The sequence below is a fragment of the Anomalospiza imberbis genome, chromosome 2 (genome assembly GCF_031753505.1).
Source record: "Anomalospiza imberbis isolate Cuckoo-Finch-1a 21T00152 chromosome 2, ASM3175350v1, whole genome shotgun sequence".
Classification (NCBI taxonomy): Eukaryota; Metazoa; Chordata; class Aves; order Passeriformes; family Viduidae; genus Anomalospiza; species Anomalospiza imberbis.
The window spans coordinates 66,086,225-66,098,621 of record NC_089682.1 but is presented as its reverse complement, the minus strand read 5'-3'; the positions used below and the strand labels follow the sequence as shown (position 1 = coordinate 66,098,621).

Sequence of the window (12,397 nt, the reverse complement as noted above, 5' to 3'; positions counted from 1 at the left end):
TCTCTCTCTTCTCGACCCAAACTGCACATTGCTGCCATCTCCATTGTGCTGGACGGGCATCATGGGATGCACAGTTCAATCTGCTGAACATGGGCTGTAAACTATTAATAAACATGAAGAGAGTCTTCTGTTGGGTAACAAGGCTGATTGGATTCATTACATGGCTATATAAATCATCAGATGCAGCACACAGAGAGGGAAGGAATCTGTATCTGGAGATGATGAGGAAGGCTGAGAACACTTTGCGCACAGCAGCCTGCAGGCATGCTAAATTAGGCTTTGCACTAAACCATATTTTTACTTTACTCTTCTTAAATGAGCTCAGACCCCTTATGTGTTCCCTTGAAACTTCTTGCAGCCTGGTTTCTGCATGGTCAGTCTTCACCCTCATCTTTGCACCCATTTAATTAACTTGATTTTTAACAGCATGTTAAAAAAAATAAACACTTAATTTAATCATTCCACAGAGCAGCACCCTTTCACTGTACAGCAACCTCTAAGGAGATGGTACTCAGAGTGTACTTTAAGGTACTCAAAGGTACTTAAAGTCATCAATGAAGAGCAAGCAGATATTGTAGATGCCATTATCATTGGTGACAAGCCTGACTCCTCCTGTCCCTGGGTCCCCAGTGCGCCTTCTCCCACACCGGCTCCAGCCAGGGGAGCCAGAGGCACAGGGTAAGCCTCCAGAAGCCATGCCTTCTAGCCCCCTCTCCTTTCAGGGCCCACACTTTTGTATATTTAAAAGCATTTTAAAGGTCAGCAGCTCTGCTGAGTTTACAAATCCTTTAGCACAGGTGTAAGTACCTAAGCCAGGGCACACCAGCAGCTGACCTGGCCCTGTACCCCATGAAGGACAGCTTACTCAACCAAGCAACCACAGCAAAATCACAGTAACCTATTGGTAGAAGCATTTGCATCAAAAATTTAACATCCTTTAGAGACAGAAAAGGGAGCTGGAAAGACCGGACAGGTTTAGTGAAGCGTGCTAGTCTCTGCCCCAAAGTGAGGACAAGCTAGACCCAAACAGTTCCCAAGAGCTGTCTGTCTAACTTGTTCTGAACAGCTCCCAGGGAGGAAGAGTGCTAACAAAAGGATCAAAGTTTCACCAGTTTTTCTGCTGACACAATTTGTCTGCCCAGACACATTCCCAGTGACTGCTTAATACACAAGCAGCAATTATCTAATCATTGTAAACCAAAGATTTTTATGAAATTGTTAATTAATTTCAAAGTAAGGGGCAAACAGCATTATGCAGGGGAAAAAGAAAAGGAAAAAGGGGGAGAACCATAATCCACAGCATGTCTGAGCAGTGAAAATGTTTTGTGTTTATTGATCATGCTTGGCTTCAAGTGGCTATTAAAGAAGGAAAGCATTTGCATTTTAGAAGTGGACTTTCAAAATCTCCCCACACCAATTTCCCTATGCTCCTGCAAAAACCACCAGTGAAGCCTCTCTCCAGTGACAGCAGTGGGAGTTTTTGGGAAGCGATGCCTGCAGACAGAGCGAACAATACCCCTGGATTATGCAGCTCAGCACAGTATGCATAGGTTGCATATGTTTGGCTCGCTACCTCTGTTCTCCTCATCTGCCATTTCCAGGGAGCTGAGATGGAAGGAAGGAGCAGACAGCAGAAAGGCCGCTGGTTTGTGGCTCCCTCCTCTTTTCGTTGTCAGGCAGCTGCACAGCTCCAGCTCCACTGCTTAGCAAACTAATTAATCTGATGTCCCTGCATGCACACGAGAAGTTTATTAGTTTCAGTGGTTTAGTCAATCTTAGCTCGCCTTTGCTGCCAATACAACAGTAAAGATCCTCAAACCACAGAGTTTCATATGCCTTTGGGTGCGGGAGAACAGGAGAGCATCCTGGCACTGACACACAAACTCAGAGTGTGGACACCAGAGCTCCCTCCATGCTTCGCCACCAGCCCCTCTGCATCATCTCAAGCAAATCATTTACTCATGCTTCTGTCAAGGCTTCTGCACATTATCCCAGCTTTTTCCTATGTGAAGTTAAAGCTGTCTCGTGCAGTACTTTTGGCAGCCTGACAGGTATGTCTGGCATCAGTTTAATGTGCTGAAGACCCCATTGAGGACATTCTGTTCTCACAGGGAAAAACCCCCAACAGCTGCATTTCACCAGCAAGGCAACAAAGAGCAGACCTGAGGGATGGCCAGGGCACCAAGGGCATATGTAAGTGCTGGGCTGGGGAGCACCTGACAAACATCTGAGAACACAGGTAGGTTTGGACAGATCTCAGCCAGGGTTAAAAATCACTAGAGCTGTGCCAGTCACTGCTAGCTGCAATACTACTTAAACATGCAAATTATGGTATTGGCTCTGAACCTCATTAAGGTTCTGGAAAACAACATATATTCAGATTCACAAAATACTTTGGAGTCTGCCTACAGAAAAATAAGTGAGCTCCTGTGAGGAACCAGGGATGACCAAGGACCTCCTGGAGCTTTTCTCTTCCCCATGCTTCAGGCCCAGACAGCTCTTCCTTGTCCTTGTTGATGGATGTCTGTGTTAAGTATGAAAAAAGACCCCTTCAACAGGTCAAAAGCACCTTCAGGGAACACACCTCATTCCTGTGACTGCCATCCCTATTTACTCCTCTCCTCATTCCTACCCCATGCAGAAGCAGGAAACAGGTCTAGGATGCAACTAACACTGATCTGTCTTTCATCTTGGTAATTATTTTTATTATTTAAATGCTTTTCTTTATAGCCAGATTTTGAATGATAAATGGTCCAAATGCAAGCTGTTGGCACAATGGTCTTATACAATGTCTGCATGCAGTAGTAACCCTTTGGCTACATAGAATGTATACATGCAACTAATAAGCGTATTACACTGGAAACTGAGCACACTGACTCAACTCCTGATAAAGTGTTCATTTTTATTATTAGGACTATCCCACAATACGCCAGATGGTTTTCAAACATAATTCAGACTCAGACAGATGCCCTCAGGTGTTTCCTGTTCAGGCAATTGAAAGGTATTACTGCACCCGTAGCAGAATTGAAGGTATGCCAGCATGCTGAGCTTAAAGTGTCAACAAAGATGGAAAGAAGCTGCAAACAGAAGTATCTGTGATGCACAAACTTGACCTGTTAAACTATGAACATGCAGGGGAAATATTATGTGTGGAACCCGTGATAAAGTCTTAAGCCACTTCAAAAAGTATCACTAAATGGCATTTGTCATTAATGACCTAAGGTAATCTCCCTGCAACATAAAAAATATGATGTATAAGAAAGCCCAGGAAGAGAAACAAAACTCATAATTGCCATTTGGTTTGGCAACTGTTACACTAGAAGTTTGAATATGAAGTTCTTTCTTTCCTAGCATAGAGAAGCAATAATTTTCCCTGGAAGTAGAAAGCAGAAGTACAAGCTTCTGAAGAGGGTGCTTTGACCTTGTGAGGATCGGAGCATGACAGTGAACCCAAGTCAGGTAGAAAATAAGCACAAAGATGCAAAGAAAAATCAAACCATGAAGCTCTGAAGCTTTAACTTGATGCAGACAAATGCACTATTTCTGCAGGACTGAGCTCTTCTATCTGTATCCTAAGCCCTGTCGTTGGGAACTTAATACAAGTCAATACAATACAATTCTTCATACTGCAAAGCCAGGACATTTTACTTTGCTGTCTTCACACTCCACAGGAAAGAAAAACCCCTACTAGATGTCCGTGAAAAGCTTTCTGTGAACATCAGGCCTAAGGATCATACCACTCCATACAACCTCTTCCCTTATATCATGTGACTCAAGGAAAAAAGTCTCAACAACCAATTTCATGTATCACTTAAAACCAAACATCTGGCAAAATCTTAGACAGAAGTCACAAAATGAATATGAGGTGCGATCTGGCTAAACCATTTCAGCCTGTAATTACTGAGAATGGTAATTTCTGAGCAAGCTCTTAGAAGTGTGCCTTATTCTGTCCAGCTAAAACAGAAAGCAAACATATACTCATTCTACTATACTTCTGATCAGCAAGAACATAAATTATACACACCTTCCCAAAGACAAGTAAATCCTGTGCAGAAAGGGACTGGATATGATGAGGGTGGTGAGACACTGGCATAGGTTGCCCAGAGAAGTTGTGGATGTCGCATTCCTACAAGTGTGCAAGGCCAGGCTGGATGGGGCTTTGAGCAACCTGGTCTAGTGGAAGATGTCTCTGCCCATGGCAGGGGGGTTGTAACTAGATGATTGTTAAGGTCCCTTTCAACCCAAACCATTGTATGGTTCTATGACACTTGTTCACACTGAAAAGATAAAAAGAGCATTTTGTCTTGCTTGAAAGATACTCTCAAAAAAAAAAAAACAAAAACAAAAACCAAAAAAAAAAAAACCAAAAAAAAACTCAACAAAAACCCAAACCAAAATGAACCAAAAAAAAAAAAACCCAGAGGCCATAAAAAGAAAGAAGATAAGATTAAGTTCTGATCCCTAAAATTCCCCTTCTAAATCCAGGAGCGGGAATATGCATATGATCTCTGGAAAATATGCCCACTTGGAGTTTCAGTACATGCACAGGGCTTGAGGACACCTATTTTTTGTACCAATGTCTTAAAAACTTACGTGGCTCACTCCTGTAAATAACACAACTAAAATCAGTAGTCAGTGATGATAAAGCCACCTTTCCAGCACCTTCTTTATGAATATTCTTTCCCTGTCAGTACAACAAGAAGCTGCTTCATTGCTCTCAATGATGTGCCAATTACTCAGACTCTAATTGGCATGAGCTGCTCACACCATTTCTTCTGTATCAAACAGAATGTTTTGTTTCAATAGTCACTGAACTGACACAGAAAACAGGTGACAAAATGCACCACTGAGCAATACAGTTTCAGACACAGAGATCATAAATGAGAAAAACACTGTAGAGGGCAAATTTCCATTTCCTCTCTTCCTGTTTTTTAAAAGTTTCTCATTATGTACATTTATAAAAATTAATCAAGGTGAAAACTGCAAATTAATGATGACGAGTGGCAAATACAATTTAATTTGAAGCTTCAGATGCCAAGAGAGGTAGGTCCAATCGATTTGAATTTACAGCAGGGCAATGAATAGAAGAACTTGTAGCACTTGGGCAGTTCTCTTACAAGTATAATGCTGCAGAGGTATTGAGTGCTCCCGGCTCACTTCCCTAACTCAGACTGACAACTCTCCCTCCTCAATACTTCCAACATTCCTGCTTCTTCAAAAGAAGAAAAAGGTAATATTGAAAAACCTCCTGGGTCACATCAGAGCAGAGGGAGACAAACCAGTGCTTGTTCTCCATGAATATGACTCTGTCCTAGCCAGTACTGGCTGAACTGGCCTGGGACACCCAGCTGTTGCCCACATCAGACTCTCCCATTTGCAGCAGCTCTCTGTGGATCTGTGCTAAGGCTAAGTGGTCCCCACAGTCCTTATCTGTGTATACACACATATTCCTAAGGGTCCTCAGAAATCCCTCATACACCCCTCTCCAGGCAAGCACTTGAAAGCTCAGCTGGCATCTTGCCGGAACCAGGGCCTTGCAGCAGGAGCTGGGTACTCTGTGCTGGCTTCCACTCTGCCATGAACAGGCTCTGCTGTTGTAAACTAAGTTTTACCATTTTAACACCATCCCTCCCAGAACAGGAATCCCACAGTGATTGGCACCACGTCTGCACATTATAAAAGGCAATGCCTTTCCCAAAGAGATTTCACTGACAGACAAAGCAGTAGTATCGCCAGCGAGTAGTGACTGGATCTTAATTCTTCACAGTGAAATAAAAAGTTAAAACAGACTAATTCTACCTAGACATCAAATGCCACAGGAAACTACCTATAACATAGGTAAGATGCAGCATTACCCCTCTGAGCACCCAGTATCATCTTTTTAGGCACATGCAGGACAGAGAGCTATTAGTTTCAGGTGAGTTGACTGGAACTCACGATTTTTCTAACCATTTAAAAATCCCAGTTCAACCTCTGCTTGACCTGTGACAACCTCAGAGGGGAAGAACTAAAAGCCATTAAAAAAAGCTTTTGAAGAAAAGCACAGACTGCCAGGCTGCCTCTGGCATTCAGAGAAGGCATACATTTATATTATATATTAATGTACTCTCACTATTTAAAAGGGCCATCAATGTCAAAGTTTACCATAATCTAAAAGAGGAGAAGCCATTTTAGCAAACAAATCATGATGCATGTATGTGACACACCTAAAATAGCCCCCCCATGCCACTTGCCTGAATGAAAAAGTCACTTCTGTTGCCAAGCAAAGCTGGGTCTCAGTCTGACTTCAATGTTCCAAGGCAGGAAAATGACATTTTTAAAAAGTTGATCCTTCCAAGTAGCATCCCGAGCTGAATATACAGTACATCTTTTCCCATGAGCCATAAAGAAAATGTCCTGTATTTTGACTGTGAACAAGCTTTTCTAGGAATGTAAATTTTGCTCTCAATAGTTACACAATGGACTACAGTGTCACAAGCACCGTTTGTGCTCCATTAGTCATTCTTTTTTTTTTTAAACTGAAATTCACAAAAGGCCTACAGTGTGTGCAGAGCACTTGCTAAACAATAGGCTGATTGTTTAAAATATTTGCAAGATTCCAAGAATAAAGACCAACGCCCAAAGACAAACCAATATGCATCATGTAATTAATAACAGCAAGGAGCCCACAGTGTCATGCTCCCATGAGTCAACAATCCAGAAGGTAAAAACCAGGAAGGACAAGAGCTATGAGACCCCTGAATCAATATTCTCTGATCAGCACAAGAAAGATAACTACGAAATTATCTGTATTCATGAGAGAAACAAAAGGGAAGTTCCGTTTCTAACAAGCTCCCAGCTGGTATGGGATGATCCTCAGCTACAAGAGAAAAGAAGAAAAAAAAAAAAATCAAGAAGTTGTTAGACTTCTGTAGGGAACTGACATTTTGACTCTGCTCTACCAATTTAACTTCAGCCTATATCCAGGCAGTGCAAAGTTAGTGCCTACCTTTTGAAAACAGGCTGATAATCCAGTATTTTGTTCTGATTCCAGCTCCTAATGGAAATGTTTGGATTGCAAAATCCAGCCCAACACAAGCACTTTTGCTTGCAGCATTAGGAGCTGGGGCAGGGAGTGGCAGGCAAGGCAGGCATCCCACGTTCCCCAGGTGACAACAATGGAAAGGCAGCCCTGTCCATCTGACAGACCTCCTAGTGAGGATGTACACATCTGGGTCTGTGCTCCAAAGCTTAGGGGTTTACAACCACCAGCACAGGCCCTTAGCATTGAAGATAAATCAAGACTATAAGATGAAGAGAGGTTCAAAACACAACCCTGTTTACTGCCAACATAAATAATGCTGTATACGAGAACAGTGCTCTCATCTGCTCTTGTCTGTGCCTTCCTACACACCGGGTTATTGCTATGCTTTTTGGCATCTCTGGTATTGCTCAGAAGAAGCTAGAGCCTTTGTTTTCAAGTATCAGATGCTACAGAGGGCAGGACTAAACTAGAAATGAAGATCTTGCCTGTGCTGAGAAAACTATTTCAAGGTTAAAAAAATATGGCTGAGGTGGAGACATTGCAGCACCTCAGGCTTCAGATGGCTGAAGCAGTTCTGCACAGGGACAGACAGAATGCCATCACGGAGACTGCTGATTGACAAGACGTCTGGCAAGAGATCTCCTGGGCTGTGATGAACCAGCACATGTCCTGACCTGCAGCTTTCTCCCACAGACAGCCCAGGCAGCTGCCTCAGCCAAGGGAATCTCCATGCTGCATGACTGCTCTGGCAAAATGGGAACTCACAAATCCAAGTTCAGGTGTCTCCCAGTGCTACAAGAACACCCACTGTCTCCTAGACCTGCCTGTGGAAAAAACTGATTCCAGGGCTCAGGATGTCTTGCAGCAGAGAACTAAGATACGTGGGTGGTGCTGCTATCTCCTACATCAGAGCAAACTTGGGTTTCCCACTGCACCCCACAGGAGAAAGAGTGCTGGCAACATCTAACTGTCTCCACAAGTACTTTGAATAAAGAAAAAAGTGATGATGGAAATCCTACATACAATTCAAAATCACCCTTGCAGTTAATAAATATTTTTATCTACCTTATAAACATTGACACCCTTCCTTTAAAAACTTATCAAGCCAGAGAAAGACTTACAAGTAAAAAACTATCAGGATTTTGATGCAAATTTAGACATTCCTATGCCAAGTTGCAAAAATTAGTCCAGAACCAGAGAGCAAGGAGAAAGAAAAAAAATGGAAACAGAGAACAACAAATCTTTCATTTTCTTGTTAATTTTTATTTTTTAGGAAAAATCTATTAACTTGATAAAGGAAAGAAAAATAAACAAGAATTATATTAATGAGTATTTACCTTAGGACAGAAACAAGAACTCAATAAAAAGAGAGCTGTAACTTCTCTTTTACAATTTGTATTCTGGCAGTGCCTCAATTTCTAGCCATGTATTAAGAACCAGTTGTGTTTAGATTAATCAAATATACATGTACTTCTCACAGTTCATGCGCTGTCTCAGGTTTTCCTTAGCTTCCTTCCCATGTCCCTATTTAAGAAACACCTTAGTTAGAATGTAACAAATATTGTTAAACTTTCTGATTTTCTTTAAAACACATAACACACAACCCCCTCACCCCAATAAACCTAACATCCACAGGAATTAAAAATACCAGTGATTTACTAATCAATGACATTACCTGTTCCATCCTGGGAAAAATCAAAAGAAGGATGAAAGGATGTATAAATATAGCCAATGTGGAGAACGTTGTATCACCTAGCAAAACTGTAACACCTTGCTAGGCTTTCACAGACACTACACAGCCATGTGCTCTGCCACATTCAGCTCAGAAAAAAAGACTGGGAACACCTTTATTGTGTTGACACTTCAGCCCCTGCATGAAATTAGTCCCTAGCAAAATCTCAAGGCTCAAGTTAGAAAAGTATTCAGTAATTTAGGGGCTTCATTTCCTGAAATTCCACCTAGGCCAACACAAGATGTTTCCAGAAACACAAAGCACTTGTGTGAGAAGTGAAGACTGGGAAGGGATCTCAGCAGTATCTCCAAGGTGGGTGCCCAGGGGATGGCCCCAGACTCATTCTGGTAGCGCCGAGTGGCAGGATGAGGAGCAATGGCCATAAACTAAAACACAAGAAGTTCCATCTCAACATGAGGAAGAAGTTCTAGGGTACATGTTGAAAACAAAGGTCTTTCGAATTCTTCTGCCTTGCAGTGAAATGAGGAATACAAACTATGTAAGCTCATCTGAGGATTTTCTGCTACCATCAGTTCTGATTCATCTGAAATGAGGGCTAAACTAAGATCACCCACAGCCACTTCCTCCTGCCACTTCTGCTTCCTCAAGCTGAAACCAGTGTACATGAAAAACCAAGGAACTAAAAAACAAGTAGAATCAATGAGGCTAGAATGGTTTGCCTCTGGCTGGTATATAACACGGTGTATTTGATTCTACTTAGCCAAGGGAAACCCAGGCAGTGGAGTTTAGACAACTATTCAGCCTTCCCAGAGTGGATCCTTATCTTTGCTCTACTAAATTACTTATTGAGTGTATTGATTCTGCTCAGGGTAGAGGTTTTAGATACCTACTTCCCATGCAGATATAGCAATCTGAACCAGATCCTACCCTAGTTTCCCAAAGATCAGTGTCTTGTGGCAGAGTAGTTTCTATTTGCTGCGTGTTTAACTGAACATACCATTTAGCAGACACCAGGGAAAGCAAAGGGGAAGACAGAAATGTAAAAATAACAGAATGTAATGTATTTCTCCAACCTGAGAGATGCCTTGTCCAAAACAATCTGCATATATTCACGATATCCTTCTCATCTAGGTATTCCCTTGTGTTGAAAATCAAACAAACTTTTTCTGTAAAGGAAGAACTGGTGTACCCTCCCTTCCTATATCCATTTTTGCTTAAATCCAAAACTTGTCACAAGTTACTATTTTCACTCCTCTGTAACACATGGCTAAAACTGTCCAAACATTAGAAACATTATCAGTGGACAAACTAAACAAATATATACACATACATGGAGAAATGGGGCTTAGGAAACCAGACTACAAATCTCTGCTCTCTTCTCAGTTACGAATATATTTAGTTAACATGTAAAAAAGAGGTATGCTGTGAGTTAAGAAATAAGCCCTTCCTTTTTTGGAGTAGAGAACAACCCAAATTCAATACTCTCTTTGCCCTTACCACAATGATGGGGAGGGAGTTCTCTGTAGGTGGTCACATCTGAATTACTCACTGTAGGCTCTTCTTAGAGTCACTGTGGAGAAACTGAGATGACTCATTGTCTAAAAAACCAAAAAAAAAAAAAAAAAAACCAAAAAAAAACCACAAACCTAGAAAAACCCCAAAAAAACCCCACCAACCCAGAGACTACCAGAACTCTGTATTGATCCAATCAGATGAGAAAAATCTCACGCAGGATGCCTGTATTTCTCTGTATGAAAGGTGGAAGCAGAAAGTGGAATCAGAATGTGTAATCTAGAATCAGAGTATGTTTTAACAAAAAAACGTGAACTCTTTCTGTGGTGCTGGAGACAGCAGTGATCAGCAGAAGCCGTACCCAAACAGGTGGGAGTACTGAAGGCCCAAGACTGCTCTGCTGTACAAACCCTGAACACATCCACAATAGTACCCCCACATCCTCCTTCTCACACCCCAGTGTTTAATGACTACTCTGTCAGCATACTCACCTTTGAGGAAGAAGACTTGGGAAGTACTCCCTCATAAGGTGTGGGGGCTCATTTGCAGTGTGGGAGTGAGATATCAATTCTAAGATTGGAAGACACAGCTTGAATTTTCAAGAACAGTCTACTCCAAAAGTCAACTTGGGTAAAATATGAGCAGAAGATCCCACATTTTTCATTTCTTTTCAGAGAGGTTCTACTTACAAGTGAGACGCTGATCAATTTTGATTTGTCAAAGGCATCCATCTTCTGGTTAAATCAACTGATTTTAACAGTCATCCTTCAGCAGTTCCTCTCTGGTACTACAGGTCCCAGTGACCTGCCCTTACCTTCAGCATCTGCTCTCCACAGTAGGCAGACAGGTGCTTCAATCTCACAACTGCACCGAACTCATTACCAGCCTCCAGCCCTTTCCTGGGCAGATTTAAGTCAATCCTACTACCAATGTGTGTAATCTTTCTCTTTGAGTAGACCACTGAGCAGTGATATCAACTGAAGTCAACAATAGGATTTATTAAAACAGCAATAAAAACAGCACAAATGCTTTATTTTCACTAAAGGCAGAAGGTATGAATGAGGCTGTGGTTCAGCTCAGTACTTCATATACCAGTTCATTTTGTACCGGGGTAAAAATGAAACAAACACTTTGATCACAAAAATACCAAACAACGATCACAGGTATATTCACTCCAGCAGTTATATTTTGTACAGAAAAAAATAGTTGGGTTAACCTTTAGCCCTGTCATTCAGTACTGCCATTGTTCTTCATAGGCCATAAGCTTTGTAGTGCATTTTCAAGGCCTTGGAACATGTCACTTTTGCTTTGCCTTTTCTTGGCCTATTTGTAGCTTTGGATTAACTGGTTTAGGTGTGACTACAATTTCTGTAACTGGTCAGGTATGTATATCCCCTCTATTTAATTTTTGTTTGTGTGTGGTACAACCACAGTTTTGCACAGACAGCAGTAAAAAGCAGCTATTCTATATTGAATATTTACCACTAACAGAGTAACTTTTTAGAGAGAAATACAACAGCCTGGTACCACAGCAGAGGACTGGAGGAGTGGAGACACAGGATGTAGCATGGAAGAGTAGAGGCACAGGATGAGAAACAGGGCAACAGGCTTGGCACCTGAGACCATGGCCATAAACAAATCACCAGTGGTCAACCAAAGAAATGCAGACCTGGAGCTGGACAAAACTGGCTTCAGAGACAACAAAGAGAACAAAGAAAAGGTATCTAATACCCATAAAAGCAACTATATATAGCAAAATTCGGATGCAATGTGGAACAGCAGACCAATGAAGAAAAGAGACAGGTGTAAAGTTGTTTCACCAAACATAGTAAAATGACCCCAGGTGGATCCTACAGTAAAGAGAGAGAGAGGAAAAGAGAGAGAAAGAAAAAAAAGCAACATGATGAACCTCATACCTCTCCCAGGAAAGGACTCCAGATGCTGACAATTTGCTTTAACACCCACTACTACCAGGACAAAATCAGCAACCTTGGAACCCAGAGGATTAGAAGAGGGGTGTACATAACACCAGGAAGAGGCATAGAAAACAAGAACTAAAGGTACAACAGTTTTTATTACATTATTATTCTTTATTTTTCTGTAATAATTGCATCTGGATTAATCATGGTTAGACTTCCAAAATTTCAGTTATGCTAAGAATAAATTCT

The 12,397-nt window shown here is 41.6% G+C and overlaps 1 protein-coding gene across 4 annotated transcripts in view; it reads right to left on the bottom strand.

The window, feature by feature from the left end:
* Nucleotides 1-12,397, bottom strand: part of MTMR2 (myotubularin related protein 2) — a 62,723-nt gene that overhangs the window by 43,021 nt on the left and 7,305 nt on the right. Inside the window, exon 1 of one of the 4 annotated variants that reach the window (XM_068181469.1) lies at nucleotides 6,234-6,257. The exons of the other annotated variants lie outside the window; for them this stretch is intronic. The gene's annotated coding sequence lies outside the window, so the exon portion shown is untranslated. Of the gene's footprint in view, nucleotides 1-6,233; nucleotides 6,258-12,397 lie in introns of those variants that run through there. 4 annotated transcript variants of the gene reach the window in all.